Source organism: Onychostoma macrolepis, chromosome 14, assembly GCF_012432095.1.
Source record: "Onychostoma macrolepis isolate SWU-2019 chromosome 14, ASM1243209v1, whole genome shotgun sequence".
Classification (NCBI taxonomy): Eukaryota; Metazoa; Chordata; class Actinopteri; order Cypriniformes; family Cyprinidae; genus Onychostoma; species Onychostoma macrolepis.
In genome coordinates this window covers 21,656,431-21,669,244 of record NC_081168.1, presented here as the reverse complement: position 1 = coordinate 21,669,244, position 12,814 = coordinate 21,656,431, and the positions used below count along the sequence as shown (strand labels likewise).

Genomic DNA, 12,814 nt, shown 5'->3' with positions numbered 1-12,814 from the left:
ATTAATAAGTGGCATGAGAATTATTAAAGCTGCAGTCTGTAAGTTTTGCCTCTTTGTCGCCATCTCTGTCTGAAACCCAGTTATTTGTGGAATTATCTTTATTATGTGGGTAACGAGTCTGCACGGCTCCAGCGCGGATGAATCTAATGCTTTGAGGTGAATATGTGTCTGTTAGTCATTGCACCGGTGTGAATCCTATACTTAGTAATCAGATTTTAGCCTACGTCTTGCAATATATGACCCAAATAAGAATTTTCACTGGACATTGTCAAGTAAGTAACGAGTCTGACACTTTTGTTCTGACCAACTGAGGAAAAAAGCATTACAATAAATCGTGCAACAATGGTGATTAAATCTAACGATTGGTTAGCTCATATCACATCAAACCGTGCAAATTATTATTACTGTTATACTTTGTTCTCAAATTGTTCATGTTAACAACATCAGAATTGCATGTATATTCCAATTCCTGTACAGTCTAATCTCTAACTGTCATACCACTCGAATTTCATATAAAGAAATTATTTTAACCCAAAAAGCTAATTATTCTTCCTTAGAACTGGTTCTCTTTAAAATACAAAACTTGTGTAATCTCACGTATATATAATCAGATGCACATTTAAAACGGGAATATAATTTAATTTCAGGTCACTTGTGTTTTATAAACACATAAACCTTTTTGGATTACAATCCACCATCAAAATGACAAAGTTTAATTATTCCAGCTGCTGTGGGAAAAGGCTATAAACAATCCACCACCTGCAGGATCCTCACATGCGATAGCCTACTAGCCGGGACAACTTCTTTATGTTTACAGACGTGACGTAATAGTGCCATGCTCGAATTTCCTGCAAATTCCTACCAGTACCACTCAAATTAGAAAACATTATTATAAGCTAACCGTTGTGAGTTGAGCTAAAGTAAGACAATAGTTTTGAACACTGGCCTGATATGTACTTGCGCAAAAATTGATTTCGTATAATTTTTAACCAAAAAAAGTTACGGACTGCAGCTTTAAATTTAAAACATTTTTAATAATCAGTTCAAACTTTTCGATTCAATGAATCAATTACAAACTCTGAATGAGCAATTCATTTCCATTAGTGCTCCAAACTTTTCCATGTGGCATTTAAAATTTAAAAAGAGTCTTAAAATTGTCAGAGTCCTACAGCTCCTATATCATCTTAAATACAAAGGACAGACTTTTTGACTTTGTGTGTGACCGCACACCTGGCCTGCATCAGAATCAGCAAATAAATCTGCATTTCTGCACTAATCCTGATAGATTAATCTATTTTCTGTGCTGAGCCTCACTGCGGTAATGTGCAATGCTTGTCCATCGAGCATGCTTTATTAACATTTCAGACCGTGTAGCTCTGTGACTTTCACTCCAGTGCACATGAAATCATGCGATGGCGGCAGTCATGCAACAGTCACGAGAGCCGTCCTCAGGCTGTGTCTCTCTGCATTTGCGTCGCATACATTGGGCTCTTTCGTCTCGAAGCATCTGCAGGGCTTGTGATGTAAACAAACATATATCTCGACCCCCTGGATGTGATTTCCATTTCCCAATGTCCCCGTCCTGCAGCCCTTGTGGAATTGAGGTCCAGCCTTTCAATGCTTGCCCTCTTCAGCACGCGGTGCTGCTGGGTATCTAGCTCATATGCCGACTGCAAGACTCATGAATAATGAATTCCAATAATGCAGCTACTGTACTTGAGCAAGACTGCTGCGGTTCATGCACTTCACAGCCAGTGCAAGAAGAAGGTGTGATAAAGACAAAGATGGAACACACAGAACCATGGATGAAGTGCTCCCATACTGAAGAATTATCACAATGAGATCTCTTTAATATCTCAATACAGAAAAGAGATTAAATTGAGAACAAATGGAGATATCATTTGCTTCTTCCTGAAAAAACAAAAGAGTTTCAGGAGGGACCTCAACAATGTATCAAACTGTATTCAAAAAGTGCTGAAAAGGTTGCTTCAAAACACTTTTCACAAAGAAACTGCTAGTAAATTTCACAAACAATTACAAAGACATGGCAAGTAACACAATTACATTAAAAAAACTTAGAAAAAACTTATTTTACAGTGAAGATGCCAAAGTCAATCAAATTCAGAAATATGAACTTTCAAGACCAAATTATTTAATGTAATTATATTAGCTATAATTTTATATATTTTATATTATTGATATATTATTATTTAATATTAGCTGTAACATCTGCATTAAATTTTATAATGCAATATTCAAGATTATAATAATTTTGCATCTTATTTATTTACTTTAAATTTAAACCACTATTTTTAGTTTCGTTACAGTTTTTAGTTTACTTTTTGTTCATTGTTTTCTTTCAATATATAAAATAGCAACAATAATAACTCTGACTAGGTTTTTCATTTCTTAATGCAAATTGCCATTTGCAACCTGTATATGAGAAACATGTTTCTTCATTTATGGAGAAATTAAGTCAGATCAAATAAGATTTTGCTAAAATAACCCTCACAGCCTAAGTGATGTCTGCGAAATGGAAATCTATTTCACCAGGAACAATCTTGATTTCATCTAGACCTTTATGAGAAACAACAGATGCTTCTATGAAACATAAATGAGACCAACATCTGTGGTTTTCTTCTGGGTGGACAAAAGAAAAGGTAAAGAAGGAAGAAACAGACATAAACCGCAAGAGCTAAAAGAATTAAAAAGACTTTTAGCAGAGAAGATAAATACGACAGCATGCAGAAGGGGACGGGGATGATTTGGAAATAGTTTAAATAGATGTGAAAACTAGAAAAAAATAAACAGAAGGACTGCGGTGCAGCACCTTGCCGCAATACAGCAGAATTACTGCTCAGCAACAAATTTGTCAAGAAGCAGTCAATTAGAAACGGGCAAATAAACAGGCTGGGCATGAGTCTGACCTGTGCTGCTCGACCCATGTCGCAAGAGTTGCTTCAACAGCCTGGCTCTCTAAAAATATGCTATTTTTATGCCCATTGAATAGCGTAACACTGTGATTTTCAATCGCCCCACAGAAACAGCATCTCTTTGCCCTCCGAGAATAAACCGGTGGAAATGTGGAAACCGTATCGAAAACAGTCCTCGGGGAATCAATAGTGATCGTGTCTGTGAAACGGAGAGTTTGTCTCCTATCCTATCTGACAGGGACAGAAATGGATGTTTGCTTGTGCCTCTGACATTTACAGCTCTCATTAAACTGCTCCTACAGCAGTCGAAGAAAAGGGCTGAAAACGCCCAGACCCAGAAAAGAACATGAACACAATGAGGTGCAGCCTTTTCACACACAAAACCATTACAATTTGGCATGCATTTTGTAATGCACAGATTGTTTATGGATATGAATGATACTTAAAGTTGTGTGGCTACCAAATGTTCCCTGAAAATTTAAGTTAGAATAGTTTACAAGAGTGCATTTATAAACTCAATGAGGCTGTGAAAGTGACTAGTGAGCAGATGTGTTTATCTGTTTGGTTTGATGATGTTTAATGTCTCTGATAGCCTCTGATAGCCACTTGTTAAAAACCAACTTTTTCAAAAGAAGTAAAAGCTTAAAAAAGAAAAACCACAAGGGGGTGTTACACTGTGAAAATATCTTCAGCTTGTGTTCACCACAGACCTATTTTCATTTAAATTAAACCTAAAAACCCATTGCTTTGGGAACGAAGGAACCAGAAATGCTAAAATGCTGACTTGTTTCTGGGTGGTCTATAAAAATGCATGCTCTCTATTGGATTTTTTGAAACTTTAATTGTATTTTTGCATTGATTATTGAAAACCCCACAGAATTTGAGAAAGAGCAGGCCTACTGCATTTGCAACTCCAACTAAGCAACCACCCCAAACACCATCGCAAGTCGCAACTGCATTAAACTGCATCAGAACACAGAACGCTCTGTCCATCTGGACACTTTTTCATTGCATTTGTCCTTACTTTCACCCATCTTCCCCTCTGACACAGTCCCGTCTCTCCCCTCCCCCAACCACCTTGCTCTCTTTCAGAAGGATTGAGGGATTGCATGGAATCAGGAGGATGATTCTGTGGGCTCTGCCACTGAATGTTCAAATCCAATTTGAACTGAGAACAAGGCAAGTAAAAGATAAGGCAAGACTGGGCCAAGATGGGCCGCACCACAGCAGCCAACAATGGGAGGGACTTAGCAAGAGCTAAACTTGCATCTGTATTATGCTATTGTGTCTGGGTTTAATATTGCAGTAGTCAATGTAAATTAAAATTTTGTCATCAATTACTCATCTCATGGAAAAATAGGACGAGCGATTGTTAAGAATGTCCAAGCCAACATTTCTTCACAGGTGAAGTGTTTCATTTTGTGTAAATATTACGTCTTAAATTATACTGAATAGTATTTAGATTCCACTAATTGAATCAATGTTGATATTGACACAGTTTCAACGTCTTTTACACATCTTGGGCCAGATTTACTAAACAGGGCAAATTAGTGTTAGAGCAAAATTCCATAAAAGTGCCGATGGGAGGGGAAAATTCTGCAGGTGATTTACTGACAAGGTGCACATTAAAGAACACAGACGCATCTCATTTCCATAATGACGAGCGCAGTCTACCAAGAGCAGTGCAAATTACCGCCTGCTTTAAAGGGATAGTTCACCCAAAAATGAAAATGAGTCCATGTTTTACTCACCCTCAAGGCATCCTAGGTACATGACTTCCTTCTTTCAGACAAATCCATTTGGAGTTATATTAAAAATTGTCCTGGCTCTTTCAAGCTCTATAATGACATGGGCGGGTGTTTTTGTTCAACAGTTCAAAAGTAGTCAAATAAAGTGCAACCATCCATATTAAAATCACACGGCTCCAGGGGGTGAATAAAGTCCTCCTGTAAGCGAATCAATGCGTTTTTGTAAAAAACAAAAAACTAAAAATCCATATTTAAAACGATATCAACAGTTTTTTGTAACTTCCGCTTAATGGCTTCCGCGTACGACAGTTAGCAGAAGTGAAAGAAAGGTGTTTATAACATTTTAAATATGGATATTTTTCTTATAAAAACACATCGATTTGCTACAGGAGGCCTTTATTCACCTATTATATATAGCTGTGTGAGGCACGTTTAATATGGATGGATGCACTTTATGTGACTACTTTTGGACTGTTGAACAAAAACATTTATGTGTTTGCCATTATAAAGCTTTATAAGCTTACCAAGGACAATTTTTAATATAACTCTGATTGGATTCGTCTGAAAGTCGAAAAAAAAGTCTTATACACCTAGGATACCTTCAGTTTTGGGTGAACTAACCCTTTAAAATATGCTTTTTCTGGGGCGTTAAATAATACCGCAAATACCAGTGAATTGACGAGCACAAATCTTAGTAAATTTGTGTGATTCATTTAAATACTCTATTCATTTAAATAGAGCATACTCTTACATATGCATATTCAATAAGGTGAGTTGCAAAAATAACTGTTTCCACGCCTTTTCAGCGCTAATTTCCCACTGCGTGTCTTTAGTAAATCCTGACAGTAGTTTTTTTTAAAGCCAAATGAGGATTTGCACTGGAGCAAACTGATAGTAAATCTGTCCTCTTGTATTTTGTTAACGTTTATAGTATTAATGTTCTTTCAACTTTCTTAGCATTGAAACAAAAACTGACATTATTCCAACCACATTTCAATGTTGAAGGCAGGTAATGTCCCGACTGGGAAAGCGGTCAAACTCTATGCAAAAATTATAGTTTTGAAAAGTCATTTTACAATGAAAACCTTTGTCTTAGCTCTCAAATTGCATTTGTTTCACATAGAAGGGAAGTAAATGAATATTCCTTTTAGCCCTAATACTTAATCATTATTTAGACATGTATTTTAGAAACAAGTTCTTATTTAGAAAGAGAAAAAGACTTTAAGAGGGACATATTGATATAATACTTGACTGCTTTCCAGTAGTAGGTTCGTGCATGAGTAGTTCTGCACACTGAGAGCCTCAAAGAAAGAAGCTATTAACCGTATGCCCTCCAGGTTTAAATGCCACTGAATTTTAGAGATTCCACTGAGATTTCTAACATTTCACATTGCGCAAATGCACGTCAAATGTAATGCATCGTGTCCAGCTCTATTGGCTGTTCGCTGCTGCATCACATTCCTGAATAACGTGATAAGATGTGGCATATGCTCTTAAAACGATGGGTTCCGTCCCGGGTTGGCACTGCACCACTTGAGGACTAAAGAAATGCAGCAGACACGTTGCGGTTCACAGCTTCAGTCCGTAACTAGGTCAGATTTGTTTCATCTTATACCCATTAACTAACAGCCAAATAAATGGTTGAGCCCTAGTATAATGGCGTTTCCTTTGCTTTGTCTGTGCCAGTCAGCAGTTTGTTGTGTGTGTTGAAAATGATTCCACGTTTCCTCTTTAGCACTAATTAAATCGCCCTTCTCTTTCCCGTTCTGCTTGTCAGAGCCGTCCATTAGCATAATAAAAGAAAGAACCTTTTGTGCAACCTCTCAATTCAATTCCATCGGCGACGGCGACCGAGGGCTTTCAGTTCCCAGCATGCTGGTAAATCTAGGCACCATTTGGAGATTAATATTCGGCATTTGCGCTTATTAATGACTCGCATCTGGTAATTAGAGAATGTAGAGACTTCCAGGGGTCTGTGTCTTGGGACATGATAAGTTGGGACTGGATTTCAAAAAACACTAAAAGTCAGGCTGCTTTTAGTCTGTGTCTCAAAGCTTGTGCTAAATTTAATTTCAGCAAGAAAAAAAACCCTGTTTGACAGGACGTACACAAGTTTTCAATCAATAAAATTCTCTATAGAATGAAAAGGCCACTCCCTCTAAATTAGAAACACCTAAATTTATACCTAAATTATAGTTCACTTGACGTAGCCTACTAAAATAATTACAACTAAAGCTGTAATAAATTATATATATATATATATATATATATATATAAAGAAAAAAATAATGAAAAGACAACACAAAATTAATATCACTAAAATGAAAAAATGGAAAATGTAAAAAACTCATTCAAAATATTAACAATATTAATATATATGACAAATATAAATAATATAAAAATATAATAACATCTCTTTGATACTAAAATACCACAAAGGCCATTAATCTTTAAAAACAAACTCACACTGTTAGTATATCTACTTTACAAAAAGTGATTCAGATTAGCTGTTCAATTAAGCAAAGTGGTTCATTTAGACACAAATGATCCAATTATGAAGAGGCAAGAGGCCATGAAAGAGGAGAATCATAGGTAGAAAAACCTGTGCATGTTTGTGTGTGTGTGTCATGAAGTAAGAGTGAATTTGGGTCACAGGAGCTTCCTGTATTTCCTGATGTGTAAGTTCAGCAGGCCGTTTCTCTGTACTGGAACTACATCATATGTTCTCCATTCATCACCAAGTCATCAGCTGAGCCTAAAGCCACACAAAATGCTGAGAATACACACACACACACACACTGAGCAGAAGACACACATGATCACACATATTTCCCACACGTTAATTCTTGAGATGTGAGACAATATCCCAGAATAGAAAACAACAGTCATGGTTCAGGAAGCAATAATAGCAATTCAATTTGCATAACATATAGCATGTGAAACTTTCAAAGCAAACCTGCTATGAGCTCTGGAAGATAAACAGTGGTATTTCCCTCTCTAAATGCCATAAGTAATTGTTATTTCAACTTTTTTTTTTTTTAATTCATGTTTAATTGCCAAATTATACAGTTTTATATAGTATATTATTTTTTGATTACTTCGAGTTATTGCTTCAAAAAGTATTTTTCTTTTGTATTTTTGTCTTTGATTTTCAAATACCATTTTTTTTTTTTTTACTTCAAATCAAAGATGGTAATACTGCCATTGTATTATACTGTTGTATTATACTTTACTAACCATGAAAAATCGCACCATATTGTTATTCAGATAAATATACGGTTTCATTTGATTTACTCTTTATTTGAATTTTAAATAGATAAAGTAAATGGATTTAAATAATGGCAATATCTTTCACCCCTCAAACCATTTGTCCACAAACCGACTCAATACTTCATGTTAAATATAATTTAAATTCACATTAATAATAAAATATACCTGTTTAATAAAGATTCACAGTTGTGTCCCTTCACTTTGTTTTATAAGAAAGCTTGCTGTTAGTAGATATCAACCCTAGTAAAAGTTCTGTAGCCTGTTTTGTCTTTAGATTCAGCATGTACAGAACATTACACACACACATACACACCACTAAATAATCATGTTCCTTATTCTCTACACTTCCTCCTGACATAATGAGATCATCTGTCTAGTACATTTGGCTGTGGCGTGCGTGCGCACATGGTCGTGTTAGCACATAATTACAATCCACTCCCCATGTAAATACATGCAAAATAAAGCTCAAAATATCTAAACATAGCAGGAATAGAGCATCAAATCCAGTGCAGTTTACATGGTCTGCCCAAGCGCCCAAAAAAACAAAAAACAAAGACAAAAAAAAACAGAGAAGGCGATGGAGAGAAAGAGGGTGCCTATGCCACACCTCACTCATTCAGAATCAGCAGTGCTCCCTCTCCCACTGTAAAACATAATCACATGGTCTACGAGATTTACAACTCCAGAGTAAATCTTAGTTTATTTCCACAACATATGTGCAGTCTGAGCTAAATATAGTCCAAACGCAACGCAAAAGCCACAATACGTGCAAGAGCAGCGCCGCGTCAAGAGCGCGTCTCCAAAATAACCAGAGCTCACTGAACAATAGTAAACACACGAGTGCTAAGCATATCCGAGTCATTAAGCCGAATCGATTCTGTTGAACTGTTCATTCATTTAAAACGATTCAATGACAGGTTTTAAAGTAGTTTTATATTAAGCGTAACAGAGCTGCTTGGCCTTTTACGTTTATCTCAGTAATCAACGCGCTGTTTATTTAAGATCAAGTCTGATCGTTAAAAAAATACAAATGTGACAATGTAGCTACTTTGAATTATAGCCATAGCACCACTGTTTTCACCTAAAATCTTCCATACAAACCAGGAAATACTAATTTTGTGTCTTGTGCATTTTACGTATTATAATCATAATTCATTAAACACACACACACTTATTTATCTGATAACTAGATTCGCTTCAGACCAATTCATTTCAAGGAACCGATTCAAACGAACGATTCGTTTACGAATCACTAGAACGCATACACACAACCATGATCGCTAATCACCGTTTAAGCAATCATGATTAGACTAGTATGACAATCAAACTTAAAAGTAGACCATTTTTTTATTATTATTATTTTGAATAACATACAAAATAAATATTTTTCACGTCCGACGCGAAACCGAAAAATGACCTACATACTCCGCTCAGACTGACTGTATTTCCTCGATCCAATGTGTTGAACAGATTTTTTTTTTTCCAAATCAATACGTGTCATCTCATTTGAGAGAGAAGTCGTCATGTGTGGTAATGTAGTAACGTTAAGCAAAGAAAAAATTGTCAATCTTTTGTTGGTTCTCCCGTTTTAATCTTAATCCGATCTGAATCTCGCTCTCCGTCCGTCCGAACGGACAATAGAAATGAATCTAAACCCTAAAAATAACAACCCCTGATGCTCTAAAAATGCTCCTTGTTGGCACACAAACACACGTCCAGTGAATGAACATGCAGAAGAACAACAGAGACAGCTGCACCCACCTCGTGGTTTGAAAGGACACCGGTCCGGTCCGGAGGTGTGGACCGGTGCGGTCCGGCGATGGAGAGCCAGCACGGGATGAAGGGAGCAGGATCCGGCTGATACAGACGGGACAGACAGGTGTGGGATGATGTCTGGGCTGCGTGTCGGTGTTGGATGCTGTCAGGATAGGGACCAGTTTAATCCTCCATCTGAACGCAGACAGCCTCTCCTCGGCCACTCCACCCCTCCCTCATCCCTTCCCAGCGAGGTCCGATTCGCAAAGGAATCGCTGTGTTTAAATGGTTCTTTGTATTGATTCAGTTGAACCGACTCGCAACGCGCTTATAAATCGCGACTGTTATGAGAGAACATTTCACAATTTGTGCGAGTTGGTCGAAAATACAATTAAAACAGCAGTATTTAATCAGAGAATTAGAAAAATGTATTAATAAATTTGAAAATTTGCAATCGAATTGAATTACACAAACAGCACTTTCAAGTAAATTGCCTATTTTTTATGTATTTATTTAATTACTTTTAATTTCAGGAACCACCACCAATAAACGAAAACTGCATTAATCTAATAATGTCCAATATGGATGTATATTGAGATGCAGACAAACAAACAAACAAACACGGAAAATATAAACAAATAACCCTTACGAAAATTAACCATGGTTTTATTATAAATAAAACCAAAATAAAAAAAAACAGCAACCACACAACAAAACATAGGCCTAGTTAAACCATAGTAACCACAAATTAACCATGGGTTTGCTATACCCTAACCATAGTTTAACCATGGAACAGTAGGCTATTTGTTGTAAAACTGTGGTTATACAAATGGTAACCAATACGCCAAAAAAATGTGGTTAGCCTACTACACTTTTACTACAATAAAACCATGGTTAACTTTCATAAGGGAACTTCTGTTAAGCACTAAACTAAACGATCTAATATGGGTAAGACATAAGTAATGGGACCAATAAGATCCAGCCAAATGTAATCGAACACCAGTGTTGGGATAGTTACTCAAAGAATGTAATATATTACTCATTACTAGTTATTCCTTTCAAAAGTAATATTGTTACTTTACTTATTACTTTCCGGCAACAGTAATTAGTTACACTACTAGTTACATTACTTTTTCGTCACGCCCCACAGAAGTTGTAACTGCATCTTCCAAATAAAATTCTTCTAGAATGTTACTAACAACATATTTCTGCCTCATCATTTGACCAAAAACCACATTGGATCGCAGTCAGAAGTTATTACAAACACTCAATAGTGATTGATAGTGACATTCAAATAGTGTTGTATTAATCTCATTAATTGTCATGTGTAGCTTGAAGCTAATTGTAATTTCTCCGTTACCCATATATGATTATATTTCATTATGTATTTTATCAAAGTTTGTACACTCTTAGAAATAAAGGTACAAAAGCTGTCACTGGGGCGGTACCTTTTCAAAAGGTACACTTTTGTACCTATTAGGTTCAAATAATGTACACTTTAAGTACTAACATGTACCTTTTGAAAAGGTACCGCCCCAGTGACAGCTTTTGTACCTTTATTTCTGAGAGTTTAAGAAACTGTTTAATTTTCCAAAAATATTTTTAATTATAGTAATATAATGTACCACATGCTGATCAGAGGGATGTGGGTGGGATGTAATGCCAGAATAAAGTAAAGCCACAACTTATACACAACAGTGTTCAGATCATCTTTTTTCCTGACAAAATCAATATAATGCAATATTTCTATCTGCCTAATGTAAGCTTTTCCATATTCCAAGCTTGCCTGCACTGGGGACATAACATGCATGTGCGAGTCGTGAAAATTATGAAAATATATCTAGGAATTATTTGATTGTTGGATTTTAAATCAGCGGGGTTGAGGCATCAAAAGTAACTAAGCTGTTTTATGGATGGTAACTGTAATATTATTACTTATGAGAATGATAGAGAATGGGAATGAGAATGAGCTTTACTGCCAGGTATGTTTACATATATGAGGAATTTGTTATAGTGACACAAGCTCCAGTGCAACAGAATGACAGCGACAGGACAGGACACTGATAATAAAAAGAATAATATACAAAATAGACAATGTGCAAAATAGCAAAAACACAATATATAATATAGACATTATGATGTGCAAATTTGAAATGTAAATAAGTATGTGTGTTAAATAAATAATGTATAATAGTGTTGTGTGTTCCACGTTTAATGTCAAGTGTTCATGAGATGGATTGCCTGAGGGAAGAAACTGTTTCTGTGTCTGATCGTTTTGGTGCTCAGAGCTCTGTAGCGTCGACCAGACGGCAACAGCTCAAAGAGGGAGTGTGCTGGATGTGAGGGGTCCAGAGTGATTTTGCCAGGCCTTTTGCTCACTCTGGATGAGTACAGTTTTTGGAGAGTGAGGAGGATTGTACCAATGATTCGCTCAGCAGTCCGGACTACCCTCTGTGGTCTTCTGTGGTCAGATTTGGTAGCTGAGCTGAACCAGACAGTTACTGAAGTGCAGAGGACGGATTCAATGATGGCAGAGTAGAACCGTTTCAGCAGCTCCTGTGGCAGGTTGAACTTCCTCAGCTGACGAAGGAAGTACAACCTCTGCTGGGCCTTTTTCACAATGGACTCAGTGTGATTGTCCCACTTCAGGTCCTGAGAGACGGTGCTGCCCAGTAATCTGAATGACTCCACTGCAGCCACAGTGCTGTTCATGATGGTGAGTGGGGGGAGAGCAGGGGGTTTCTCCTGAAGTCCACGATCATCTCCACAGTTTTGAGCGTGTTAAGCTCCAGGTTGTTAAGATTGTTATTAGTAATTAGTTACACTACAAGTTACTGCCCAACACTGTCGAACACTTACTGAGTTCACGTTCACATGTAAAAATGACTTGAGATGACTTAACAACATTAGGTCTATACGGCAATTCATAGTCAGTTGCAAAGTTGTTTTGTAGCTGCTATCACAATTGCTAAAGTGTTTAGTAGTTGTTAGGGGGTTCCAAGAGGTTAGTCACTTGACAAACTGTGACATAGCTTTAAAACTCTAGTTTTTTATCCTGTCAGTATGTTAGCAATTTTAATATACAGTTAGGTCCATATATATTTGGAC

General features: G+C 36.7%; 1 protein-coding gene across 1 annotated transcript in view; it reads right to left on the bottom strand.

Annotated features, from left to right (window-relative positions):
- frmpd1b (FERM and PDZ domain containing 1b) overlaps positions 1–9,936 on the bottom strand; it is a 43,136-nt gene extending 33,200 nt beyond the window's left edge. Inside the window, exon 1 of the mRNA XM_058798250.1 lies at positions 9,713–9,936. The gene's annotated coding sequence lies outside the window, so the exon portion shown is untranslated. The remainder of the gene's footprint in view (positions 1–9,712) is intronic.
- Positions 9,937–12,814: the final 2,878 nt, after the last annotated feature.